Source organism: Bubalus kerabau, chromosome 10 (assembly GCF_029407905.1).
Source record: "Bubalus kerabau isolate K-KA32 ecotype Philippines breed swamp buffalo chromosome 10, PCC_UOA_SB_1v2, whole genome shotgun sequence".
Lineage (NCBI taxonomy): Eukaryota > Metazoa > Chordata > Mammalia > Artiodactyla > Bovidae > Bubalus > Bubalus kerabau.
In genome coordinates, this window is record NC_073633.1 from 58,270,863 (window position 1) to 58,296,635 (window position 25,773).

General features: G+C 35.5%; 1 protein-coding gene and 1 non-coding gene across 5 annotated transcripts in view; both read right to left on the reverse strand.

Moving 5' to 3' along the window:
• Nucleotides 1-25,773, reverse strand: part of TCF12 (transcription factor 12) — a 395,418-nt gene that overhangs the window by 322,228 nt on the left and 47,417 nt on the right. The window lies entirely within an intron of this gene.
• On the reverse strand, nucleotides 9,648-9,751 carry LOC129622156 (U6 spliceosomal RNA). The gene has a single exon (XR_008699834.1). It is a non-coding gene; the product is annotated as a U6 spliceosomal RNA (small nuclear RNA).

Here is a 25,773-nt window from a genome sequence, read left to right on the forward strand (position 1 = left end):
TGGAGGTGATGGAATTCCAGTTGAGCTATTTCAAATCCTGGAAGATGATGCTGTGAAAGTGCTGCACCCAATACACAATATACAGTACATACCACTAATTCAGTTTTTAAAATTCAGGAAATTATGAATTCTAAATAAATCCAAGCTCAAAGCCTAGAGCTAAGAAACTATGTAAAATTTTATATTAAAAAATAAAGTTTATATAATTATCTGCATTATCTCTTCAGTATTCACTAACTACAATCCTCTATAAGTTCAGAAGGAAAGAAGGGAAGAAGAGAGGGAGGAAGGAGATAGGGGCATCAACAATGAGGTTCCATGTCTTTAACCCTTCTGTTTATCTTATATGCAGAGTACATCATGCAAAATGCCGGACTGGATAAAGAACAAGCTGGAATCAAGACTGCCAGGAAAAATATCAACAACCTCAGATACACAGATGACACCACTCTTATGGCAGAAAGTGAAGAGGAACTAAAGAGCCTCTTGATGAAAGTGAAAGAGAGTGAAAAGGTTGTCTTAAAACTCAACATTCAAAAAACTAAGATCATAGCATCTGGTCCCATCACTTCATGGCAAATAGATGGGGAAACAATGACAGACTTTATTTTCTTGTGCTCAAAAATCACTACAGATGATAAATGCAGCCATGAAATTAAAAGATGCTTGCTCCTTGGAAGAAAAGCTATGATCAGAAACTGGGCAGCATATTAAAAAGCAAAGACATTTGCCAACAAAGGTCTGCATAGTCAAAGTCATATGGTTTTTCCAATAGTCATGTATGGATGTGAGAGTTGGACTATAAAGAAAACTGAATGCCAAAGAATGGATGCTTTGAACTGTGGTGTTGGAGAAGACTCTTGAGAGTCCCTTGGACTGCAATTCTAAAAGAAATTATTCCTGAATATTCATTGGAAGGACTGATGTTGAAGCTGAATCTGCAATACTCTGGCCACCTGATGTGAAGCCTGACTCATTTGAAAAGACCCTAACGCTGGGAAAGATTGAAGACAGGAGGAGAAGGGGATGGCAGAGGATGAGATGTTTGGATGGCATCACCGATTCGATGGACATGAGTTGGAGCAAGCTCTGGGAGTTGGTGATGGACAAGGAAGCCTGGCATGCTGCAGTCCATGGGGTGGCAAAGAGTTGGACATGACTGAGGAACTGAACAGAACTGATACCAACTGAAGTTTAAAACTTTGAATTATTCAGCATACTCATGCTGTACCTTTATTCTTTTTCTTTTTTAATAAAGCTCCATGAAATTATACGTTTCTTACTCACCATTGTATCTTCCAAAGCCTACCTCCCTGCCTAGAGATTTCAGCAGACATTCAATAAATATTTGCTAAATGAATGAATTTAAAAATTATATCTCAATTTAGAACTAGTAAAAAACTGTATATAAAATCTACTGTTTAAAGGCTAATATTTCAGTAAACTCTGCTGAATTTAGTCTTCAGTTCAGTTCAGTTCAGTCGCTCAGTTGCGTCTAACTCTTAGCGACCCCATGAATCGCAGCACACCAGGCCTCCCTGTCCATCAGCAACTCCCGGAGTTCACTGAGACTCATGTCCACTGAGTCAGCGATGCCATCCAGCCATCTCATCCTCTGTCATCCCCTTCTCCTCCTGCCCCTAATCCCTCCCAGCACCAGAGTCTTTTCCAGTGAGTCAACTCTTCGCATGAAGTTGCCAAGGTACTGGAGTTTCAGCTTTTAGCATCATTCCTTCCAAAGAAATCCCAGGGCTGATCTCCTTCAGAATGGACTGGTTGGATCTCCTTGCAGTCCAAGGGACTCTCAAGAGTCTTCTCCAACACAACACTTCAAAAGCATCAATTCTTCAGCGCTCAGCCTTCTTCACAGGCCAACTCTCACATCCATACATGACCACTGGAAAAACCATAGCCTTGACTAGACGGACCTTTGTTGGCAAAGTAATGTCTCTGCTTTTCAATATGCTATCTAGGTTGGCCATAACTTTCCTTCCAAGGAGTAAGCGTCTTTTAATCTCATGGCTGCAAGCACCATCTGCAGTGATTTTGGAGCCCCAAAAAATAAAGTCTGCCATTGTTTCCACTGTTTCCCCATCTATTTCCCATGAACTGATGGGACCGGATGCCATGATCTTAGTTTTCTGAATGTTGAGCTTTAAGCCAACTTTTTCACTCTCCACTTTCACTTTCATCAAGAGGCTTTTTAGTTCCTCTTCACTTTCTGCCATAAGGGTGGTGTCATCTGCATATCTGAGGTGATTGATATTTCTCCCGGCAACCTTGATTCCAGCTTGTGTTTCTTCCAGGCCAGCGTTTCTCATAAGACTAAATAAGTGCATGACTTTCATAAGCTCATGTTGTTAAATCAATCACCATTAGCCCTGAGTTTCTTTATTACTGAAAAAATGAAAGACGAAGACTTATAGCTATAAACCTAGATATATCTGCGAAAAGTGATGACCACATAATTTAATTTTCTACAAATGTCAAAAACCAGTCACTAGATCTGGAGTATTAAGAATTTAAGTAATTCAGGAATTTATTCAACAACTATCTACTACGTGCCAACATTATGCTGCTGCTGCTAAGTCACTTTAGTCGTGTCTGACTCCTGTGTGACCCCATAGACAGCAACCCACCAGGCTCCCCTGTCCCTGTGATTCTCCAGGCAAGAACACTGGAGTGGGTTGCCATTTCCTTCTCCAAGGCATGAAAGTGAAGTCACTCAGTCGTGTCCGACTCTTAGCGACCCCATGGACTGCAGCCCACCAGGCTCCTCCATCCATGGGATTTGCCAGGCAAGAGTACTGGAATGTGTTGCCATTGCCTTCTCTGAACATTATGCTAGGCATCCCAAATACATATGGAAAAAAATATCTATCTTCAAGAAAAGCATCAATGTGAGAAAGGAGTCACATGAGTGAATAACCAAACATGACTGGCAGGATGAATAAAATCTTACAGGAAAAAGAAGGTGAATGAACCTGGAGATAAGGTTCAAAGATGAGATGACAAGTGATCCAGTTGCACAGGAATGTGGAGTAGGTTGTGGGGGCTGAGAGGGTGCTAAGCCGATGCTGTTAGAGAAAGGCATTATGAGCAGAGGTACAGAAGTAAAGAATACATACACATACAAGGTGTTGTGTTGTGCTTAGTTGTGTCAGACTCTTTGCGAACACAAGGGAGATATTAAAACTTCTTTCTTAAAATGAAACATTAAACTATTTTGTGATGGACATCCCCTTTTGATAAAATATTCTTACAAAATAATTTTAATGAAAGATTATTCTCTGAAGGACCTAAAATTCTAGGACTGGATTAAAATTTATGAAGTATTCCCAGAAAAGTAATTTGACTTGCTATTATCTAAATAAATACAACAAACCTTATATCACTTCCTTTAATATTTAAGCTCAAGTAAAAATCACATGAGCAACAGCTTTAAATTTCATTATTTAAAGTACTTTGATGTACTTAATGTCAGTTACTCTAAAACTCCTGAATATAAATTCTTTCTTAGTTACTAACCGTGTCTCTTCAAAAAGGACCATAAATTTCCTTAAGGGCAAACACTATTATTGTAATAGTCTTTGAAGGTCCCCACAGAAATCTACAAATATAGTAAATATTCAATTAAATATTTATTGACTAATTGTTGAGATTTGGAATTTCTACCTTTTTAAAAGCAAATGCTATTGCTTCTCAGCCTTGTGACTAAGATGAAGTGTAAAAGCATATGTTACCTTAAAATATACTTGGTATTTTATCATTCTGAAGTTTTTCATTCTCAGAAAACTTTGATAAGAAACTTGATAAGAAAATCAGAAGAATGGTTAGGAATTATCTTTTGAGGAGTGTTAATCTGTACCATGCCATCATAACCCATCATCAGGTTTGATTACAACCTTTGTCCTTTAGAGGAAGTTTTATTAGTCAACAAGCTCACTTACAGCAACCACAAGAGAAATTCTGAGGGTAATATCTGTAACTTTGAGTTTATATATTAAGCTAATATTCTAAATAAAATAATGCAATCTTAATGTTTAGATGTTTTCACGCTTTGTAATTTTCATACTATTATGAAAAACTAAAAAAATAACATGTGAAAAGATTACTTTTTCTGTAGAAAGGCACAAATAGAAGACATGCCAAAATATTTATTGAAGGAGTAAGTAAAATAAATTACTAGAATTAAAAATTCACTAGGTAATGTTAATGATAACTCATCACTATAAAAACATATGGGAGTAACTTCCGGTTCAAGATGGCCAAGTAGAAGGGCCTGAGCTCATCTTCTCCTGCAAGAGCACCAAAATTGCAACTAGCTGTTGAACAACAACCACTGACAGGAGGATGCTTGAACTCAACAACAAAAAAAGACATCTCACACTCAAAGACATATAACTGCTGCAGTTCATGGGGTCGCAAAGAGTCTGACACAACTGAGCGACTGAACTGAACTGAATCATGATGAAAAAGCAGAAAGTTATGTCCAGATAAAGGGACAAGATAAAATCCCAGAAAAACAACGAAATGAAGTGGAGACAGGCAGTCTTCCAAGAAAAGAATTCAGAATAATGATAGTGAAGATGATCCAGGATGTCAGAAAAAGAATGGAAGCAAAGATTGAGAAGATCCAAGAAATGTTTACCAAAGACCTAGAAGAACTAAAGAACAAACAAACAGATAAGTAACACACTAAAAGGAATCAGTAGCAGAATAACTGAGGCAGAAGAATGGATAAATGACCTGGGGAAAGAATGGTGGAAATCACTGCCACAGAACAGAGTATATAAAAAAGTGAAAAGAAATGAAGACAGCCTAAGAGACCTCTGAGACAACATTAAACGCACCAACATTTGCATTAGAGGGGTCCCAGAAGACGAGAGAAAGGACCTGAGAAAACATTTGAAGAGATAATAGCTGAAAACCTTCTGAACATGAGAAAGAAAATAGTCAACCAAGTCTAGGAAGCACAGAGAGTCCCAGGAAGAATAAACCCAAGGAGGAACACACCAAGACACACAGTAATCAAACTGACAAAAATTAAAGACAGAGATAAAATAGTAAAAGCAGCAAGGGAAAAATGACAAGTAACATACAATGAACTCCCATCAGGCTATCAGCTGATTTCTCAACAGGAACTCTACTAGCCAGAAGGGAATGGTATGATATATTTAAAGTGATGAAAGGGAAGAACCTATAACCAAGAATACTCTACTCAGCAGGACTCTCCTTCAGATTTGATGGAGAAATCAAAAGCTTTCCAGACAAGAAAACGTTAAGAGAATTCAGCACCAGCAAACCAGCTTTACAACAAATGCTAAAGGAACTTCTCTAGGCAGGAAAAAGAGAAGGAAAAGAAAATAAATCCCAAACAATTAAGAAAACAGTAATAGGATTATACATATCAATAATTACCTTAAATGTAAGTGGATTAAATACACCAACCTAAAGACACAGACTGACTGGGTGGATGAAAACACAGTGCATGTATGCACTTCCACTTACCACATCACTCTGCCTAACCCCCCCCCCCAAATTGTATGTAATTATTTTATATTGTTAAGTTAATCATGTTCCCATTACAGCTTGCAATTGTAATTGTCTTTTTTTTTTTTTTTTTTTTGGTCTGGCTATTGATTGTGAAAACTGACAAACATCTTTTATAATTGTGATTATGTAACTATTACTTAATACCACTCTATCATGATTGGTTAACAGAAAAACAATAGAACTCTTTATGACCAAAACTAGAATCTAATAGAAAAACCTGTGATCACTTTTTAAAATCCAGATGCATATCAGAATTATCTTGAGATTTTTTGAAAAATACAAATGCCCAGTATTGCTTTTTTTCTCCATAACTCCAGATATGTTTCTAATGAGAATTTGTGTTTAAAAACAACTAGACTATACAGTGATCTTTTTACTTTTATCTAGCTTGTTTCACTTTTTCTATTTCATATTCAGTGCTCCCATTTCATTTAGCTTCTGTTCTCCAATTTTTCTCTTTTTTTTTTATGTTCTTCCTCAAGCCTTTATTGTTTCAGAAAAGCTTTTCTATATATATATATTTTTTAAAAGAAAACTTATGCATTTTTGCCTAACTAAAAAAATTATGACATTTTGATTCCACTTGTTTGACTAAATGTGAATACAATACTAGATTTCTAATTAAAAATAGATATGCAACAAGCAACAAAGGTTAACTGTATAGCACAAGGAACTACAGTCAGTATCTTGTAATAACTTATGATGGAAAATAATTTCAAAAATAATATATGTGTATTTGTGTAACTGAATCACCTTGCTGTGCACCTGAAACATTGTAAGTCAACTATACTTCAATAAAATATGTATTAAAAAAAATATGGGTAGGGAAAAAGCACTTGATGAGCTTTAGCAGAAAAAGGAACTATTCTTTCTGTAACTGAAGGACAAATGCACAATTGAAAAGGTGATTATGTTTAAAAGACTGGGTCCATGAATATACTTGAGTATTTAAAAAAGAAACAGCCTGAGGTAAACATGTGTTAAGAATATATGTGAAATAATACACATTACTATAAATATTAAAAGATAAACTAAGGATATTTCCCATATGAGGAAGAAAATGAACTTACTTATTCAAAAGCTTTGATTATATATACCTTGCTTTCAGAAATAAAAATATTCCTTGAAGCTGCCTATAAAGTGATTTTAACTGAAAAACCAATCCTCATTAATTCTTAATACCAATTTTTAAATATTACAAGACAGGATTTAAAAGAGAATGCAAATAATAAAATATTACATACATTACAAAATATTTCTAATGATTATTTAGGCTTGTAATCTTGGTGTGTATTACAAGAATTTCATATCAATCCTTTCATTTTACTGAGGACTACAACCAAAGTCATTCTTTAAAAAAAAAGAAAAATCAAGCTTTTATTTTTGGGGGCAGTTTATTTCAACTGATTGTTTGCACCATAGCCCTGTCTATAGCTGGCTGAACTTGAAGCCTGATTTCTTTTGTCTTTGTTGTTTTGTTATCCTTTGAAAACTCCTATTGATAAAGAAGTGAGGGTCCAGTATTACCTGGGTAAAGGGAAAGTACCCTCAAAGAAGGATTATATAATTCACACAATAGCATAACCATGAGGTTCTGAAAGTACAGCTACAAGTAGTGTCCCCACCAGTATATTTCCACTCAATTTACACCATGATCTATTCGTGAAAGGAGTATCTTACAGGTAAATAAAACTGACCTGAGACTATTCAGCTAGCTTTTCTTTTCCCTTTTCATTTTCCAGTAAGCCAGACTGTTGTATAATAACTATCTCAAAAGCCATAAAGTCTGTTTTTCTTTGAGTTACCATCTCATGAACACTAGAAGCTTCAATTTTCTTTCAGACATTATAGCATGTATAATACCTGACTTTAAATGCATTAAGCAACTTTTATTTTTATTAAAATAATAATCCTCTGATCCCTCTACATTATTACTTCTGAGACTTCAACAAGCCCCAGTGTGTTTGACTTCAGTGGTGGCTAGAATCAAAGACAGCTTGATACTGAAAACTGGACCACGAGTTCTATACTTCATCATGGAATCATGAGTAGCAACCAACAGCTGTTCTACTCATCAGCTATTTTAAACCATTTAATATGATCTGTAGCAAGACTAATTCTTTTCTAAATAAGCATGTCAACACTTAAACCAAAACTATGCTGTTCTTCAAAACCGTCTTCTTGAAAAGTTTAATACTTTATGTATGCTGCTACTTTACAAATAATTTCAGAACTTTCTTTTCAGAAATCTCCATCATAGAAAATTTACTAATCATATAAAGAAATCACTCTCCTTACTGTGTAAACATTGGATTAATACTCCTGGCCTGGCTTTTCCAGCTGTCCTTCCCACTAGCCCCTCTATTCCCACATTCCCTTAAATCTGACCCCTGCCTTTTCCTTTCTTCTGGTTTTTGAAATCAACACACTGAGATTTTAAAGAGTGGGAATGAACCTTGAAGCAACCCAGGATAATGGACGGTGAAACGAAAGAAATAGATCTGGAAGTCAATGATCATACTCATGCTTCTTGCTTGCTTCTATCATGGGAAACAATTTGCTAATGGCCATGAATGAGTTTTTTTTCTTTTTTTTTTAAATTTTTTTATGATATCCGTATTTTCTCTTGAAAGAAGTGTCTTCCAGGCCGATAGTTTTCAAGTTAACATTTGGGGGTTTAAAAGAGGTATGTTTCAAAATATTAACTTAAGTCCGTGCATTCTGAGTTCTGCCCACCTGGGGTGACTTATACCTTACCTCCTCCCCTCCAACACTCCATAGTCATTCTTATCATTGCTCATCAAGCCTTGCCATAAGACGAACCTCCTCCACAACAGTCAGTACTCTAACTTGAGGCCAACCCAAACCATCAAGAGTGCTCAAATACAAATGAACGATGCTCAGGAATTATTTCCTAAACTTAACTTGGGTGGAAGGGTTAGGAAATAGCATGAATTTTTGGTAGACAAAGCAACCTCAGTTATTAGGACAGGTGCCCTTTTTATCCTCTACTTTCTAAAATGATAGCATATTCTAAGTATCTTAGGGGTCAATAACCAGAGTAGATGACGGTGATTTGGCCCAATACTGAGCAATATAACTGATTTTTCAACTAAATCATGATTATGAAGAAAAATCTACATTTCTTAAGAAAACAGCTAAAAGATCATTTAAAACAAACAGAAAGTAACTGCTTAAGATTAAATTGGATTGGAGAAATTTTCCTTTTGTCTCTGTAATGCTACTTTTGTAACCTGATAAATCAAGGTCACCTTCTATATACTGATATATTACTGTGTTACATGTAAACTTATACACATTCTTTCCAAACCATAAACTCTCCTTACCAGCTAATGGGCCACTAATTAACTGTATACATGCAGATTCACTTCTGATTGCATTTGCCTCAACTAAGAGATTCAAATTCAACTATTCAAGTGAGGTATGTTTAGAAAATGAGGTACCTAAAGATTGTTTATATATATGTATATGTCTTGTACATATGTACATATACATATATGACAAGGAGTATGACCAAGCAGGTGTAGAGGTTTTGTAATTAAAGCTCAGGAAAGAAAATGAAAACTAGGTATTAGAAATAGGACTCCTAATGTCTGATGTGGAAGGGAATTTAAATAAGGAAAAGATACCCTGATCCAAGTCAGAGAGCTCAGACTTGCTCATGCCTTAGGTTTTAAAGAGCACAGCAAAGTATCAGATATAATTACTGAATAAGGAAGATTTTCCAAAGCTTTCCCCTTGCTCACACATCCACACCTGTCTCTGGGTCCATAATGAGAAATGAGCAGGCATCCATTAGTCTTAAGTGATAGAATCAGAAAAGTAGTAAGCACATGAAGAAAGAAGACATAAACTACTCAATTTAGATAAAAGAAGAATTAATAAAACCACTCCACTGAAACTTTTGGGGAAGGAGTACAGTGTTTTCAGTAATTAGGGTTAATAAACAAATTCACTGCATAATGCTCATCTAATTTGAAATATGTAAAATTTTCATAAAATTTTAAATACTTTTTTAAAATTGAAAGATAATTGCTTTACAGAATTTTGTTGTTTTCTGTCAAACCTCAAAAAATATGAAACGCTTCACAAATTTGTGTGTCATCCTTGCATAGGGGCCGTGCTAATCTCTATATGTACTTCCGAAGTAAGCACTATAAATCATTTCTATTTAAAGTTTATTTTATTGTCCTGGGTTAACAGATACAAAGATATGTAAGGACTCACCTTCGTTTGCAGTTTTAATCCATAAACCTGTTTTTCCAAAAATCAAATTTCACAACTGTAAAATCACTAATGAGATTTTCAGAAATATAAGTTTTAAGGTTCATACTTCCTACTTTGTTTTTAGATACATCTATTAATATTTCCATGTTTCAGTAGTCTGTGGATTTTAAGATTTGGTATGATAAAATCTATTAGCACTTTCCCAATTATTAATACAAGGCAAAGTAAGAAGCAGTGAAATTCAAGTTAATATACTGAAATGTCAAATCTCTCAGGAATCCATTTTCTTAAATAATCATTAAAATATTTTGTACTCCACAATATGCGTTTCTCAAAATTGAAACACATGGTGATCTAAACTTTAAGTACTGACCTTGTAATTAAAACTTTCTAATTTGATCAATAATGTTCCTATCAATACAATGTAAAGGACGCAAATGGTTCAACAATGCACCTACTTCACATTTTCCTTTTTAAAGAAAACATTATTTTAAATGTTTTATTAAGTATTTTTAAAGAAAACCCTAGAGATAACTTGAATTTATACTCAAGTAGATTATCACAGGCTACAGATAATAATGGCTTTCCAGGTGGTGCTCGTGGTAAAGAATCCACCTGCCAATGCAAGAGATCTAAGAAACGGGTTCAATCCCTGGGTCGGGACAATCCCCTGGAGAAAGGAATGGCAACCCACTCCTGTAATCTTGCCTGGAGAATCCCATGGACAGAGAAGCCTGAAGGGCTACAGTCCACAGAGTCACAAGGAGTTGAACGGACTAGCACAAAGATAATAGTATTTGTGGACCTAAGTAAATCTAGATTTCCTTTTATTAATTTCCCATAATTTAAGAAATGTGTACATAGGTAATTCCTGAAAACTCTTCTAGTCTTTGAACAAAAAGGAAGATGAGGACAAAAATCATTCAATATTTGTAGTTACCATACTGATCTGGTTAAAAGATTATTGAGAAGAGGAGTTTATATTGTAGCTAAATTTAAAATTATGAGCTTACTTAAAATACAAGATATAGAGAGCTGAAAAAAATTAAAAAGATACAGGATATAAAGGAATAATCTAAACAACACCAACAGGACACAACTGAACATGCCACCTCACCTGCCCACCCGTCCCCAGACATGCACAACAGACATGCACAACCAAACAGACATGCACAACAGACATGCATAACCAAAGCAATGGCCAATCAGAAAGTCAGCGCCAAGAAAAAGGTGTGTGTGTGGTGGCAAGGGGCAGTGCTGGGCTAGATGTAAAAGACCTGAATAGTTATTCTGGATTGGACCTGGTTTGAACAGATCAACTGCAAATAACAGTTTAGAATAAACTGAAAAATACAAGCATGGATTAGGTAAAATAAAAATCTGCTGATATGGAAAAGCAGAAATTAACATAAAAAAGCATATATTAAAAGAACATGTACAAAATAATATATTACCAGTAAAGAAATACAAGTATACATATATACACACAGAAAAATATCTAGAAGAACACTAAAGTATTAACTATGTCATCTCTAGGTGATGGGAATATGGTGTTTTTAATTTTCTTATTTTTGCTTATTTAAATTTTTTCACTTTCTGTATGCATGTGTGTATATATTACTTTACAAATGACATTTTCAGTACTGCAAAAGAAAAATGTATATGCTTTTTTCATATTACTGAATGCCACTGTTTAAATTCTAGACCCCTTAACTATACTGTATCATTCATTACACAAGATACATGTAATAAATAAATAACATATATTTATCAGTCACCTTTTCGAAGAGCTAATTTTGCTGAAAGCTGTCAATGTAAAATGCCAATTATCCAATACAGTAGCCATCCAATGTAAGTGATTACTTTATTCAACAATACAAGACACCTGGCACTAGTGGTAAAGAACATGTCTGCCAGTGCAGGAGATGTAAGAGATGTAGGTTCAAATCCTGGGTCAGAAGATCCCCTGGAAAAAGGAATGGCAACCCACTCCAGTATTTTTGCCTGGAGAATCCCAAGGACAGAGGAGCCTGGTGGGCTACAGTCTACAGGGTCACGAAGAAGCCGACACGACTGAAACGACTTAGCATGCACGCACACACGACTTACAATCAGTGGCATGTACCTGCCTCAAATGAAAAACAAAATAATCGTTTTCATATTTCCAAACAGAGTAAACTACAGAAAGTAATGTAACTTGAAAGCATAAAAATATCTGATTTCTAAAATATAAAACCTGTAGTTGAGTTGGAAGGAAAAATACACAGATTCACAATGACACAAGTAACAGATGCCTTTCTCCTGACTAATCAATTAATAATGATACATCAATATAAACCTGAGTTAATACAAAACAATAGCAACAATATTGATTTTAAAAAATAAAGCAACTTAGTAGAAATACTATACACAAAGAATGCTTATGTATAAAAGCAGAGCTTCAAATATTTGTATCAAAAGTAAAATGTTAAATTCAAAGAGAAAAGTAAAAATACAGAAAGGCAAAAGGATGTACAAGGAAAGAGCCTGACAAAATAGCAAAATACCTATCAGAAGAACTAAGAGATCAGCAAGTAATATGGAAAAGGCAATACATTAAAATTCACAACAAAATTTACATCCACATGAAAAAGAAAGCAAAAGTCAAGTTTCAAAAAGATGACATATCCTCCAAGGTTACAGCAGCAGGAAAAAAAAAGATTAGTCTTTCAAAAATTACTAGATTACACTAAAACTGAAGGTAATGAAATAGTTCAATAAAACAGTTATAACATTTTTGTTACACTTCACACTTTCATGTATGTTATTCTGGGGTGACACAATGAAATTGTGCGTCACTCTCTTTTTAAAGACTGGCACTTTGATATTTTAAGAAACTTACTCAAGGTCACACTGTTTATTGCAGGGACAGAAATCCAACTCTACATCCTTACTTGATGTGACTATTAAGTAGTCTACTTGTATCAGTTACCTACTTATTATCACTGTATTACATCATTTTTATTGTTTATGTGTCACTCCCATTCCCTTAGTTCCACTAGGACTATAACTCCTTGGGGGCAAGGAGTTATAGGTATAGTAATAGGTATAAACCTACCTCTAGTCATCTTTGTAGTACCATCACCTGTCATTGTATATTTTTATAAGTACTTAAAAAATGTTAATGAACATACATAAAGGTAATCAAAGAAACCTAACATATGGAGAATTTATTTAATTACATGTATAATATAACATCACAAATTCCTCTCAGTTAAATGTGCAGCATAGGCAGCCATACCAATCAACGATCACATTCCCTAATCCCAACTAGACGAGACAGGGGTGACTAATCTGAGACTAGTCAATCCACTGGCTTATTAATAATCGAATGTTCTCTCTTGTGAACTGGACCCAAAAGTCAGATATAAAGGCAGTACTTAAGTTACAGATATTGTGAATTTGGGCAAAGTGATAAATAAGTAAAGGAAGCTGGTCTGTAAAACGAACAAGAGCAAAAAGCAGACATCCATCCGGGGAATCTGAATCAAGGATGCTATTGGCTCCAAACGGACAGAGAAAACAGATTCACTTCTAAGCACTTCATGACAGGTTTCAGATATTTGGATAACACCTATTACTATAATAAGCTTTCAACCAGGATGAAACATGAGGACTAACATGTAACGCTAAATAGGTAAAACCAATAACTATTGTTAGACGTTAGATGTTTCATACAGAAGCAATCAGTATATAGTGTTTTACTTCAACTGGCTTAATGCTTTTGAGATGTAATCATGTACACGCTTATCAATATTTTGTTTCTTTTGATTGCTGAGTACTTTTCCTTTATGTAGATGTGAGTTATCTGTAATATTTTTAAAAACTGCTCGCCAGTTGATAAACATTTGGATGTTTTTCCATTTGGTATTAATATGAATAAGTCCTCCATGATGATTCTCCAAAAAAAAAAAAATGTATATACACGTTTCATTTCTCTTGGATGAATTCCAGGGAGTGGGAATGTTGGGTTATATGGTAAGTGTATGTTGAATTTGTAAGAAAGTGTCAAGCTGTTTTCCTAAGGTGTCTAGATTATTTTTCATTTCTATTTGACACAACGCAGCCATATGTGGTATTATGATTTATTGTTGTTGTTTTAGTCATTCTAACTGATTATAGAGTGATTCACTGTGGTTTTAATTTGCATTTCTCTGATATCAATGTTAATGATACTGAACATATTTACAAGTACTGTTCACCATTCATGTATCTTCTTTGATGTAGTGTAGTTTTAGATAATTTTGCCTTATTTTTTTAAAAAATTGAGTTGTCAGATATTTGGTTATAAGTTCTTTCTGTATTACAAGTCCTTTGGTGAATTAAAAAATCACATTTATACAGTAATAGGAACACTGTTAAGAATTTTGATGTACAATCTCCATTACCATCAAGTGACAAAATAACAAAATAAAAATATATAAATATTTTTGTTTGGTCTCTTCCCAGTCATATACTATCTTATTCTCATTCCTCCAGTATACGACTATCCAGTGTTTCTCTCAAGCACACTGTGCTTGCTTTCTAAAAATACTACCAAATATGCTCACATCATAAGTCAGAGTCTATTTCCTCTATTATTCCCCAATTCTCAAGAATGCATGGTTCATAACAAGTAATATTTGCTGAATAACTCAAGTTACAGAATAAAAAGAATTTTGTTTGGGGCTCAGAAAAGTCAATGGATTAATATTTTAAGTAGAAATCAACAGAATATCAAGTCACAAAATTCTGATATAAAAATAACAACCTATGAAACTTTCAAAACACATTATAACTAATAAAATACTATGTTTTCAATAAACTTTAGTTCAGGAGCTTCTGATCCTGAAGACTCAATTTTTGGAATATAAGGCACAAGAGAAGTAAATCAAACTGCTACCATTCAACACAAGAAGCATGAGTCAAAGCACACAAGATAATAGACAAAAACCAGTGACCTAAGCAAAATGTCAGCAAACCAAACACTGAATATTCTATAGGAGAATTATTAACAGATTATTAAATCAAGAGCTAAACCATGTTCTAAACTGTCTGTTGAAATACTATGGTAAACATCAGTCACATGAGCCTATTTAAATATAAATTTCAAATAATTAAATTTTAAAGCACTGCCTCAGTTGCACTAGCCACATTTCAAGCACTTATTAAGCACATTTAACAAAGATTTTTAAAATTTTCATCACTGCAGAAATTCTAACATACAGTGCCAGCCTAGGGTATTTGGCAGACCCAACTGAGAGTTTAAGGGAGTCTTACTCTTCTCAAGATTTTTTTTCCTATTTTTTTCCTGTTTGAAGGAAATAGAGCATTTTACTTTAGGATTTAATTATTCTTACTGAATATTATTATTTTAAAGTATTTACACCATATAAATAAGGTAATAAATACAAATAATGGAGTATAAATACCTTCCCTTGGGAGGTAACTACAATATTGAAATTAGCTTTATCATTCCCTTGCTTTTAAAATAACTTTACCAAATATATTTACCTAAAAATGTAGTGTTTTATTATACAGAGTGAAGTAAGCCAGAAAGAAAAACACCAATACAGTATACTAATGCATATATATGGAATTTAGAAAGATGGTAACGATAACCCTGTATGCGAGACAGCAAAAGAGACACAGATGTATAGAACAGTCTTTTGGACTCTGTGGGAGAGGGAGAAGGTGAGATGATTTGGGAGAATGGCATTGAAACATGTATAATATCATATATGAAACGAATCGCCAGTCCAGGTTCAATGCATGATACAGGATGCTTGGGGCTGGTGCACTGGGATGACCCAGAGGGATGGTACGCGGAGGGAGGTGGGAGGGGGATTCAGGATGGGGAACACGTGTACACCCGTGGAGGATTCATGTTGATGTATGGCAAAACCAATACAATATTGTAAAGTAATTAGCCTCCAATTAAAATAAATAAATTTATATTAAAAAAAGAAAAATATGTAGTGTTTTGCTTTGCCTGTTTAATTTTATATCAGTAGAATGTAGATGCAGATGTAAGCTATTATATATAGAACGGATAAACAAGATCCTACTGTATAGCACAGAGGACTATATTCAATATCCTATGATAAACCATAATGGAGAAGATTTTAAAAAATAACGTGTGTATATGTATACATATACCTACATCTGAATCACTTTGCTGCACAGCAGAAATTAACACAACATTGTATTAATAAATCAACTATACTTCAAAAAAATTTTAAAAGCTCAGTATTGTTCCAAAAAGTTAGGCCTAAATCAATGAAAACATCACCTACATACCAAAGCTATGGTACACATACAAAGTTTAAGGCTCCAAATGATTCTCTTAAAAAAAAAAAGAGGAATTTTTTCATATACTGTATATTCAACTGATCATAACACCTTGTGTACCAAAGACAGTATTATAAGATATTGAATACAATCCTCTGTATATAGTTGCTATATACAAATATCTCTTTTTCCTTTCCTTCTCTTTTCTCTTCACTGTACAGCAGCAATTATTAAAGTGTGGTCCCTCAAAATCAGCAGCATCAGCTCACAGGGGAACTTGTTAGAAATGCAAATCCTTTGCCCCATCCCTAACCCAATGAATCAAAACCTCTGGGGATGAGGTCAAGGGTCATGTTATAGAACAAGCCCTCTAGGTGACTATGATATGTGCTAAAGTTTAAGAACCTCTAGAGAAGTATTTCAACAATCAGTATACACAAGAGGTTAAACATGAACAGAAATTTCTGTTGACCAACAAACTCAATAATGAAAAATAGATTATATACCCTTTCTTCACTTGTTAAACTTTAGAAATTTCAACTTACCCTAAAATATTACTTTCAAAACAACCTGACTGGCCAAAATATACACAAAAAACAGCAAAGCTACAAATTTAACTTTCTCCACATACATACATAGTTCTCCTCCCTCCCCGTATATAGTGGTGAGAGATTTTATATTTACATATATATTTTTTAAATCTTAACAGTGTCTATTTTTTTATTAACTTTTCTCCTTATGGTCTCTCTCTTTTTTAAACTATTTTTCCCATATGCACATTGCCCAACTGCCTTTATTGGCAAATACTATATGTGTCCTTTTCTAATTTTTCTAACAGGGAGATTTTTTTTTTTTCTTGGAAATTTATAAAGGATGTGTATATATTAAGGCTCTCAAACTGCTGTTATATATTATAAATTCTTTCTCAAATGTTTAGTTTGCCCTTACACATTTTAACTTACATTTATAACGTGTGAGTTTGGCTTTTTTTAATTAAAAATATTTTAGCATACAGATAAACACAAAATAATGTGAGATGCATGTTTCCAACAGTCAGATTGAACAAATGTTGTCTTTTTACCATAGTCATTTCATACCTCAAAGATAAACTATCACAAGGATACAGGATGCTTGGGGCTGGTGCACTGGGATGACCCAGAGGGATGGTACAGGGAGGGAGGTGGGAGGGGGGTTCAGGATGGGGAACACGTGTACACCCGTGGCAGATTCATGTTGATGTATGGCAAAACCAATACAATATTGTAAAGTAATTAGCCTCCAATTAAAATAAATAAATTTAAATTAAAAAAAATCACAAACAGAACTTTTTCTAGAATAAAATATTTGCATACTTTCCTTTGAGTTTTTCTCTTTTTTAAGACATAGTTCTTTCTTACTCTCAAATCAGAGAAACACACAACTATTATTTTTCAGAAAATTTAACATATTATGGGACATTTCAAACATATACAAAAATGAGACAGCTTTAACTATTATCAATTCATTGTCGACCTCTTTTGAACTATACCAGGCAGGGGTCCAGAAATGTCATGCAGTGCATGTTTTCAGTTTTCCAAGGCCCATGGGTCTCTTTTCAAATTACTCAGTTCTGCCTTTATAGCACAAAAGTAGCTATAGGTCATACGTACTTGAATTGGCATAACTTTGTTCCAATAGAACCTTATTTACAAAAACAGGCTGTAAGCTAACTGGGTTACTGCTTGCAGCCCCTGATCCATAACCTATTCATTTCCTCATTCCTGCATTATTTTGAAAATTTTCCAATATATCATTTCATCTCAACTGTAAATATTGCTCTACTTCTAAACAATAAAAGTTCTTTCTTTAAAAAGGATTAAACACTATTACTACCCATAAAAGAGCTAACAAAGTTTAATATAGATATTCATTATCCAAATGCACAATCATTTCATAATTTTTATACAGTTTTTTGAAGTGACATTTTCCCCCCTTTGTCATACCACATGGCATGCAGGATCTTAGTTCCCATACCAGGGATCGAACCCATGACCCCAGCAGTGGAAGAGTAGTATCCTAACCTCTAGACTGCCAGGGAATTCCCTCATTTCATGATTTTTAATTTTATAATGTTTCCTTGCATCAGAATCCAAAGAGTCCAAACACTGTAACTGTTCGATATGTCTTAAGTCCCTTTTAATGTTTAGTAGTCTTGTTGTAGTAGATTAAAATTCTGTCTCTTAAAAAAACTTATGTTCAAATTCTAACACCCAGTATCTGCAAACATGACCTTATTTGGAAATAGGGTCTTTGAAGAAGTAATTAAGGATCTCAAGATCATCCTAGATTTAAGAGTAGGCTCTCAAATCCAATGACTGGTGTCCTTAAAAGAGAAAGGGTAAATATGCTGCCACAAACCAAAAACATCAGAAAGCCATCAGAAGCTGGAAGAGGCAAAGAAGGATAAGCCCCTAGAACCTTCAGAGGGCGTACAGCTCTACCAACACCTTAATTTTGAACTTCAGGCCTCCAGAACTGTCAGGGAATAAGCTTCTGTAATTTTAGTTACCCAGATTGCGGTGATTTATTTCGAAGCCCTAGGAAATTAATACAACTATGCAACAGAACTTTCTGCAAAGATGGAAATTTTTCATCCCTGCCATGTCTGATATGGTAGCCATGAGTCACATATGGCTAGTTAAGCACTTGAAACATGGCTAAAGAAAACTGAGGATCTGAATTTTTAATTTTATTTGACTTTAATTTTTAAATGTGTCCCCTCCTGTTTGTTCTTTGAGATTTTGGGAGGAGAGGAAAAAAAAATTTTGTTATTTTGTAGCTTTCTATACGGAGAAGGCAATGGCACCCCTCTCCAGTACTCTTGCCTGGAAGATCCCATGGACGGAGGAGCCTGGTGGGCTGCAGTCCATGGGGTCATGAAGAGTCGGACACGACTGAACGACTTCACTTTCACTTTTCACTTTCATCATTGGAGAAGGAAATGGCAACCCACCCCACTGTTCTTGCCTGCAGAATCCCAGGGACGGGGGAGCCTGGTAGGCTGCCCTCTATAGGGTTGCAGAGTCGGACACAACTGAAGTGACTTAGCAGCAGCAGCTTTCTATACGCTGGATTTTTCTGATTATATCCAGCAAGGAGTTGCTATTAGTATTTAACATTTTCTTCTGTATTTTCCATAAATTAGTAGTAGAATTTAGATGCTTGATCAGATTGTAGTTCAATCCTTTCTGGCAAGGGCAAGAGTTTTTCATGGGTAGTATTTTGTTTTACATCAAGAGGCAAATGTTCTGGCTGCTTTTCTCTGGCAGTGTTAAAATCCATGATATTTAATGCTTACATTCATTAACTTACCAAGGTTTACAAAGTGATGATACTCTAATTTCATAATTCCTTTCCCATTTGTAGCTAGAATAGTTCTATAAAAATAAATTTCCCCCTCATCATCTATGTAGTTGCCCAAGGGTACAGTTCGCAAAGGAAAGACAGGATAAGGAATTCTTTTAACTTTTAAAACAATGACTGGTTCAACAGTATCCCCAACAGTATAACTAGTTATTTTTTAAAAAGTCATTATGACTCTTGTATTTAAACATATATGTTGTGTCTCAAACCACTGTAGAAATTATTAAAGCTCAAACTGTTCCATTTTCAGCCCATGGGAGTCTTTCTGACAAGATTCCAGTAGTCTTTAACCTTCCTTATCACCTGGTATAACAAGATGTTCCAGGTTTATCTTGCGAATTTCCTGCTTCAAATACAAAACCAGCCATTTTTTCTAAGTATCTCTGACTATTTTTAGTGAGAAAGAATACGTAGAGGCTTCAGTTTAGATGCAAAGAGAATTCTTTTTAAAAAACCTAATTCTAAATTTTTATCAAAATTGCTACTTGTAATTGGTTATGTGTCAGTTGTCTGCCATAAACGCCTAGAACTGCCTCAAATTATATAGCAGTAAACAAAAAGTTAGTTTGGGGTTTTACAATACTTTCTTTTTTAATATATTTACACCAGCTATAGAGCAAGACATACTTTGTTATGTAATTTCATTTTTTTCAGGATGAGATTCTAATACTTTGAAATCACCAAAAGAAAATTCAATTATAACATAATTAATAATCATTAAACTACCTAAGATTCACACATATTTTCTTCCTCAAAGTATAGGATTATGGTTATAAACAAAGTATTAGGTTATGATTATATTTAATAATTATACAATGGTAACTATATACTTTAAATATGGTGTTCACTAGCAAATCCAATGACTCCAATACAGTTTTAATTCTTAAGCCTACATTTTGTCGACTATAGATAAAAACATGTTGATTGCTAATATTTTACTATTACCATATCCTAATTATTAGAGCATGCCATGAGCTACATGCTAGTTCAGTTCAGTTCAGTTGCTCAGGTGTGTCCGACTCTTTGCGACCCCATAAACTGCAGCACACCAGGCCTCCCTGTCCATCACCAACTCCTGGAGTCTACCCAAACCCATGTGCATTGAGTCGGTAATGTCATTCAACCACCTAATCCTCTGTCGTCCCCTTCTCCTCCTGCCCTCAATCTTTCCCAGCATCAGGGTCTTTTCAAATGAGTCAGCTCTTCGCATGAGGTGGCCAAAGTAGTGGAGTTTCAGCTTCCAACATTAGTCCTACCAATGAACACCCAGGACTGATCTCCTTTAGGATGGACTGGTTGGAACTCCCTGCAGTCCAAGGGACTCTCAAGAGTCTTCTCCAACACCACAGTTCAAAAGCATCAATTCTTCGGCGCTCAGCTTTCTTCACAGTCCAACTCTCACATCCAGACATGACTACTGGAAAAACCACAGCCTTGACTAGATGAACCTTTGTTGGCAAAGTAATGTCTCTGCTTTTTAATATGCAGTCTAGGTTGGTCACAACTTTCTTTCCAAGGAGTAAGCGTCTTTTAATTTCACGGCTGCAATCACCATCTGCAGTGATTTTGGAGCCCCCAAAAATAAAGTCTGACACTGTTTCCCCATCTATTTGCCATGAAGTGATGGGACCAGATGCCATGATCTTAGTTTTCTGAATATTGAGCTTTAAGCCAACGTTTTCACTCTCCTCTTTCACTTTCATCAAGAGGCTCTTTAGTTCTTCTTCACTTTCTGCCATAAGGGTGGTGTCATCTGTAAATCTGAGATTATTGATATTTCTCCCGGCAATCTTGATTCCAGCTTGTGCTTCCTCCAGCCCAGTGTTTCTCATGGTGTACTCCGCATATAAGTTAAATAAACAGGGTGACAATATATAGCCTTGATGTACTCCTTTTCCTATTTGGAACCAGTCGTTGTTCCATGTCCAATTCTAACTGTTGCTTCCTGACCTGCATACAGATTTCTCAAGAGGCAGATCAGGTGGTCTGGTATTCCCATCTCTTGAAGAATTTTCCACAGTTTATTGTGATCCACATAGTCAAAGGCTTTGGCATAGTCAATAAAGCAGAAATAGATGTTTTTCTGGAACTCTCTTGCTTTTTCCATGATCCAGCAGATGTTGGCAATTTGATCTCTGGTTCCTCTGCCTTTTCTAAAACCAGCTTGAACATCAGGAGGTTCACGGTTCACGTATTGCTGAAGCCTGGCTTGGAGAATTTTGAGCATTACTTTACTAGTGTGTGAGATGAGTGCAATTGTGTGTTAGTCTGAGCATTCTTTGGCATTGCCTTTCTTTGGGACTGGAATGAAAACTGACCTTTTCCAGTCCTGTGGCCACTGCTGCATTTTCCAAATGTGCTGGTATATTGAGTGCAGCACTTTCACAGCATCATCTTTTAGAATTTGAAATAGCTCAATTGGAATTCCATCACCTCCACTAGCTTTGTTCGTAGTTGATGCTTCCTAAGACCCACTTGACTTCACATTCCAGGATGTCTGGCTCCAGGTGAGTGTGAGTGATCACATCATCATGATTATCTTGGTCGTGAAGATCTTTTTTGTACAGTTCTTCTGTGTATTCTTGCCACCTCTTCTTAATATCTTCTGCTTCTGTTACTGCTAAGTCACTTAAGTCATGTCCGACTCTGTGCGACCCCAGAGACGGCAGCCCAACAGGCTCCCCCGTCCCTGGGATTCTCCAGGCAAGAACACTGGAATGGGTTGCCGTTTCCTTCTCCAATGGGTGAAAGGGAAAAGTGAAAGTGAAAGTGAAGTCGCTCAGTCTTATCCAACTCTTAGCGACCCCATGGACTGCAGCCTACCAGGCTCCTCTGCCCATGGGATTTTCCAGGCAAGAGTACTGGAGTGGGGTGCCATTGCCTTCTCCAGTCCCTACTATTTCTGTCCTTTATTGAGCCCATCTTTGCATGAAATGTTCCCTTGGTATCTCTAATTTTCTTGAAGAGATCTCTAGTCTTTCCCGTTCTGTTGTTTTCCTCTATTTCTTTGCACTGATTGCTGAGGAAGGCCTTCTGATCTCTCCTTGCTACATGCTAGTACATAAATCCAAATGTTGAAACGAATTCAATCTATTAATCAGTGAAGACTGCTAGACATGTTGTTTCCTATTTGTACATACTAGAGATGTTTATTACGGGAGGTTCTTTACTAACATTTTATTAATATTGCAAACATTTTCTTAAAGGAAAATTTAGGGGGACATTTACAAAATTAAACTAAATATATTTCAAGGAGGTCCCTATGAATCAAAATTAAACAGCTAGAAGTCTAATGTTTTTAGCAAATGTATTTAACAAATACATTCTGTAAATGGCCAAACTTCAAAAACAAAGAGAGCATCTAAATGATTTGTTTTATAATACTCTACCTAGCAAGTTTAATCAGTGATAAAATTACTGACTAAAATCATCTAGGAAGCAGATTTATACAAAGGGTTGATATAGAAGAGTATGAATTAAATTAATATATATACATACACACACATATTCACAGACATACATTCACTCATACACACACAACCCTGTCTCATCTATAATTATTTTTATACATGGATGGATGGATGGATGGAAGAAAGAAAGATGAGTTTATCTGTACTTCAAGTTCCAATCAAACACCATGAGATCCTCTCCTTCTAGCCTTCTTACTTTGCATATTTAAAACTCCCTCCTCCAACAATAAGAAATCTGGCTTCTATTACTCACAAAATATTTATTTACCATGTACTCGACCCTGGTATACAAAGAAAGTAGTTTTGGATTTGTTAACCCATAGCTCTGCATGAAAAAGGAAAGCCTATAAACTGGGTATTTTTTAAGAGGTCTCTTGGTCTTCAGCCTTTAGGCCATACAGTGCAAATACTGTGTTCAAAAGTTCAAAAGTTGCCCCCACACCAAACCACAAGTAATTACGTAATTCTTTTGAAATCCAGTTGAGTTTATTTGTTTCTGTTTTAGCCCATTTTTGTTTTCGCTTTCTTCCCTCTAACTTTATAAATTTTTTTTTTTTACAAACATGTGAAACACTGCATAGTTCCAAAACTCAGAAAAATACAAAAAAGTGTACTCAGTAATGTCACAATCTCCTCCATTCCTTTAATCCCACCACCATTCCCCATTTTTTCCACCCTGTTCCTATTCACTGTGTCTGTAGTTTCTGGGTTATCCTTCCTGTATTTCATTTGCAGATAAGTGTAATTTCCTATCCTGCCTTCTTTCTTATATAAGGTAATATAATATAGATGCTTATTTGTACTTTGCTTGTGGCACTTAACCATATAATTCTAAAAATCACTAAGTATCAATTTATAGAGGTTTCCTTGTTCTTTTATACATAGGCATTTTGTTTTCACTATTTTACAATTTATAAATAATGCTGCAACGAATAATCTTGTCCACATGCACTCTTATATTGCTGGAAGCAAATCTTCAGGGTCGATTTCCAGAAGTAGAACTGCTGGGTCAAAATGTAAATAGGATACTGCCAAAGCCCCTTTCAAAAGAGTTGTGCCAATTTGCATTCTCACCAGCAATGTATATAGGAATGGGTCACAGACATTTTAGTGATGCGGAAAAAAACTTATTAGTTACTAAGTATAGATAATTCACTTCTTTCCTAACAACTTCACTAAGATATAACTCACATACTTCACAATTCACATTTAAAGTTTCCAATTCAAAAGTTTTCAGTATATTCATAGCTGTGCAACCATCAAATCACCACTGTAATTTTTAAAACATTTTTGCCACACAAGACCCTCAAGAAACCCAAATCCATTAGTAGTCGGTCCCCTTCCTCCCTCAAACTACTCCTGCCACCCCTCATGGCCTAGGTAACTACTAATCTATTTTCTAGCTTTACAGAGTTGCCTATTCTAGACATTTCATAGAAATGGAATCATGTGTGATCTTTTATAACTGGCTTTTTTTATTTGTCATGTTTTCCAGGTTCAGCCATGTTGTAGCATACATCATTACTTCATTTTTATGGCCAATTAATTCTCCTTTATATGGTATACAATACCTATAATCACTAGTCAGCAAATATTTGGCTTATCTTTTCTTTTTGACTACTATAAACAATGCTGATACAAACACTTCAAGTTTTTGAGTGGACATGTTTTCAACTCTCTTGCGTATGCACTTAAGAGCAGAACTGTTGGGTCATATCGTAACTCTAGGATTAACATTTTAAAGAATGGCCATGCTGATTTTCAAGGCAGCTTGTACCATTTTATATTCTCACCAACAGGATAACTCAATATGACTTATTACTGGGCTTCCCAGGTGGTCCGAGTGGTTAAGAATCTGCCACCAATGGAGAAGATGAAAGAGACAGGGGTTCAATCCTTGAGCTGGGAAGATCCCCTGGAGTAGGAAATGGCAACCCACTCCAGTATTCTTGCCTGGGAAATTTCATGGGCAGAGGGGCCTGGTGGGCTACAGTCCATGGGGTCACAGAGTCAGACACAACTGAGCACAATGTTATTATCAACTGCCACATCACCATCTATTCCAGTTCTAATAACTGTGTGTGTGCTCAGTCTCTCAGTTGTGTCCGACTTTTTGTGACCCTATGGACTGTAGCTCACCAGGCTCCTCTGTCCATGGGATTTTCCAGGCAAGAATACTGGAGTCGGTTGCCATTTCCTCTTTCAGGGGGATCTTCCTGACCCAGCAATCAAACCAACATTTCTTGGGTCTCCTGCACTGGCAGGCAGATTCTTTACCACTGTGCTGCCCCAGAAAAACCCTCTAATAGCTAGCACAAACAAAATAATTCTAAATGTGATAACATTTAATATATGACATCTAATACATATATAAAATACATGGCTTATGCAATGACAGTTAATGAGGATTATTAAGTTAACGAAATAATTTTGGCCTTTCCAATGACCTGACCTTTGCTCTCACATGCCTGATGAATTCACTTACTGAAAGAGCCCCATTACTTGCTACCAAAGGAACAACACAGAGTTAGTGAATATTCACTCCCCTACAATCAAAAACATTTCCCATGTTGTAGTCCCACTACTATCTTGGGAAAGGATAATTTTTGTCCTTTAACTCGTCTTTAGCATCTCAAAAGCCAGTCTTAGTGAGAGAGATCATAGTTTTGAGGCCCAGAAAGGAAGGGGACCACAATTCTCACCTCCTTCTGACTTCAGGGATTTGTGGGAAAAAGAGGAAAAGGGATCTAGTTAAGTGGTTAGATCTATGTCCTGAAGTGCCTTAGCT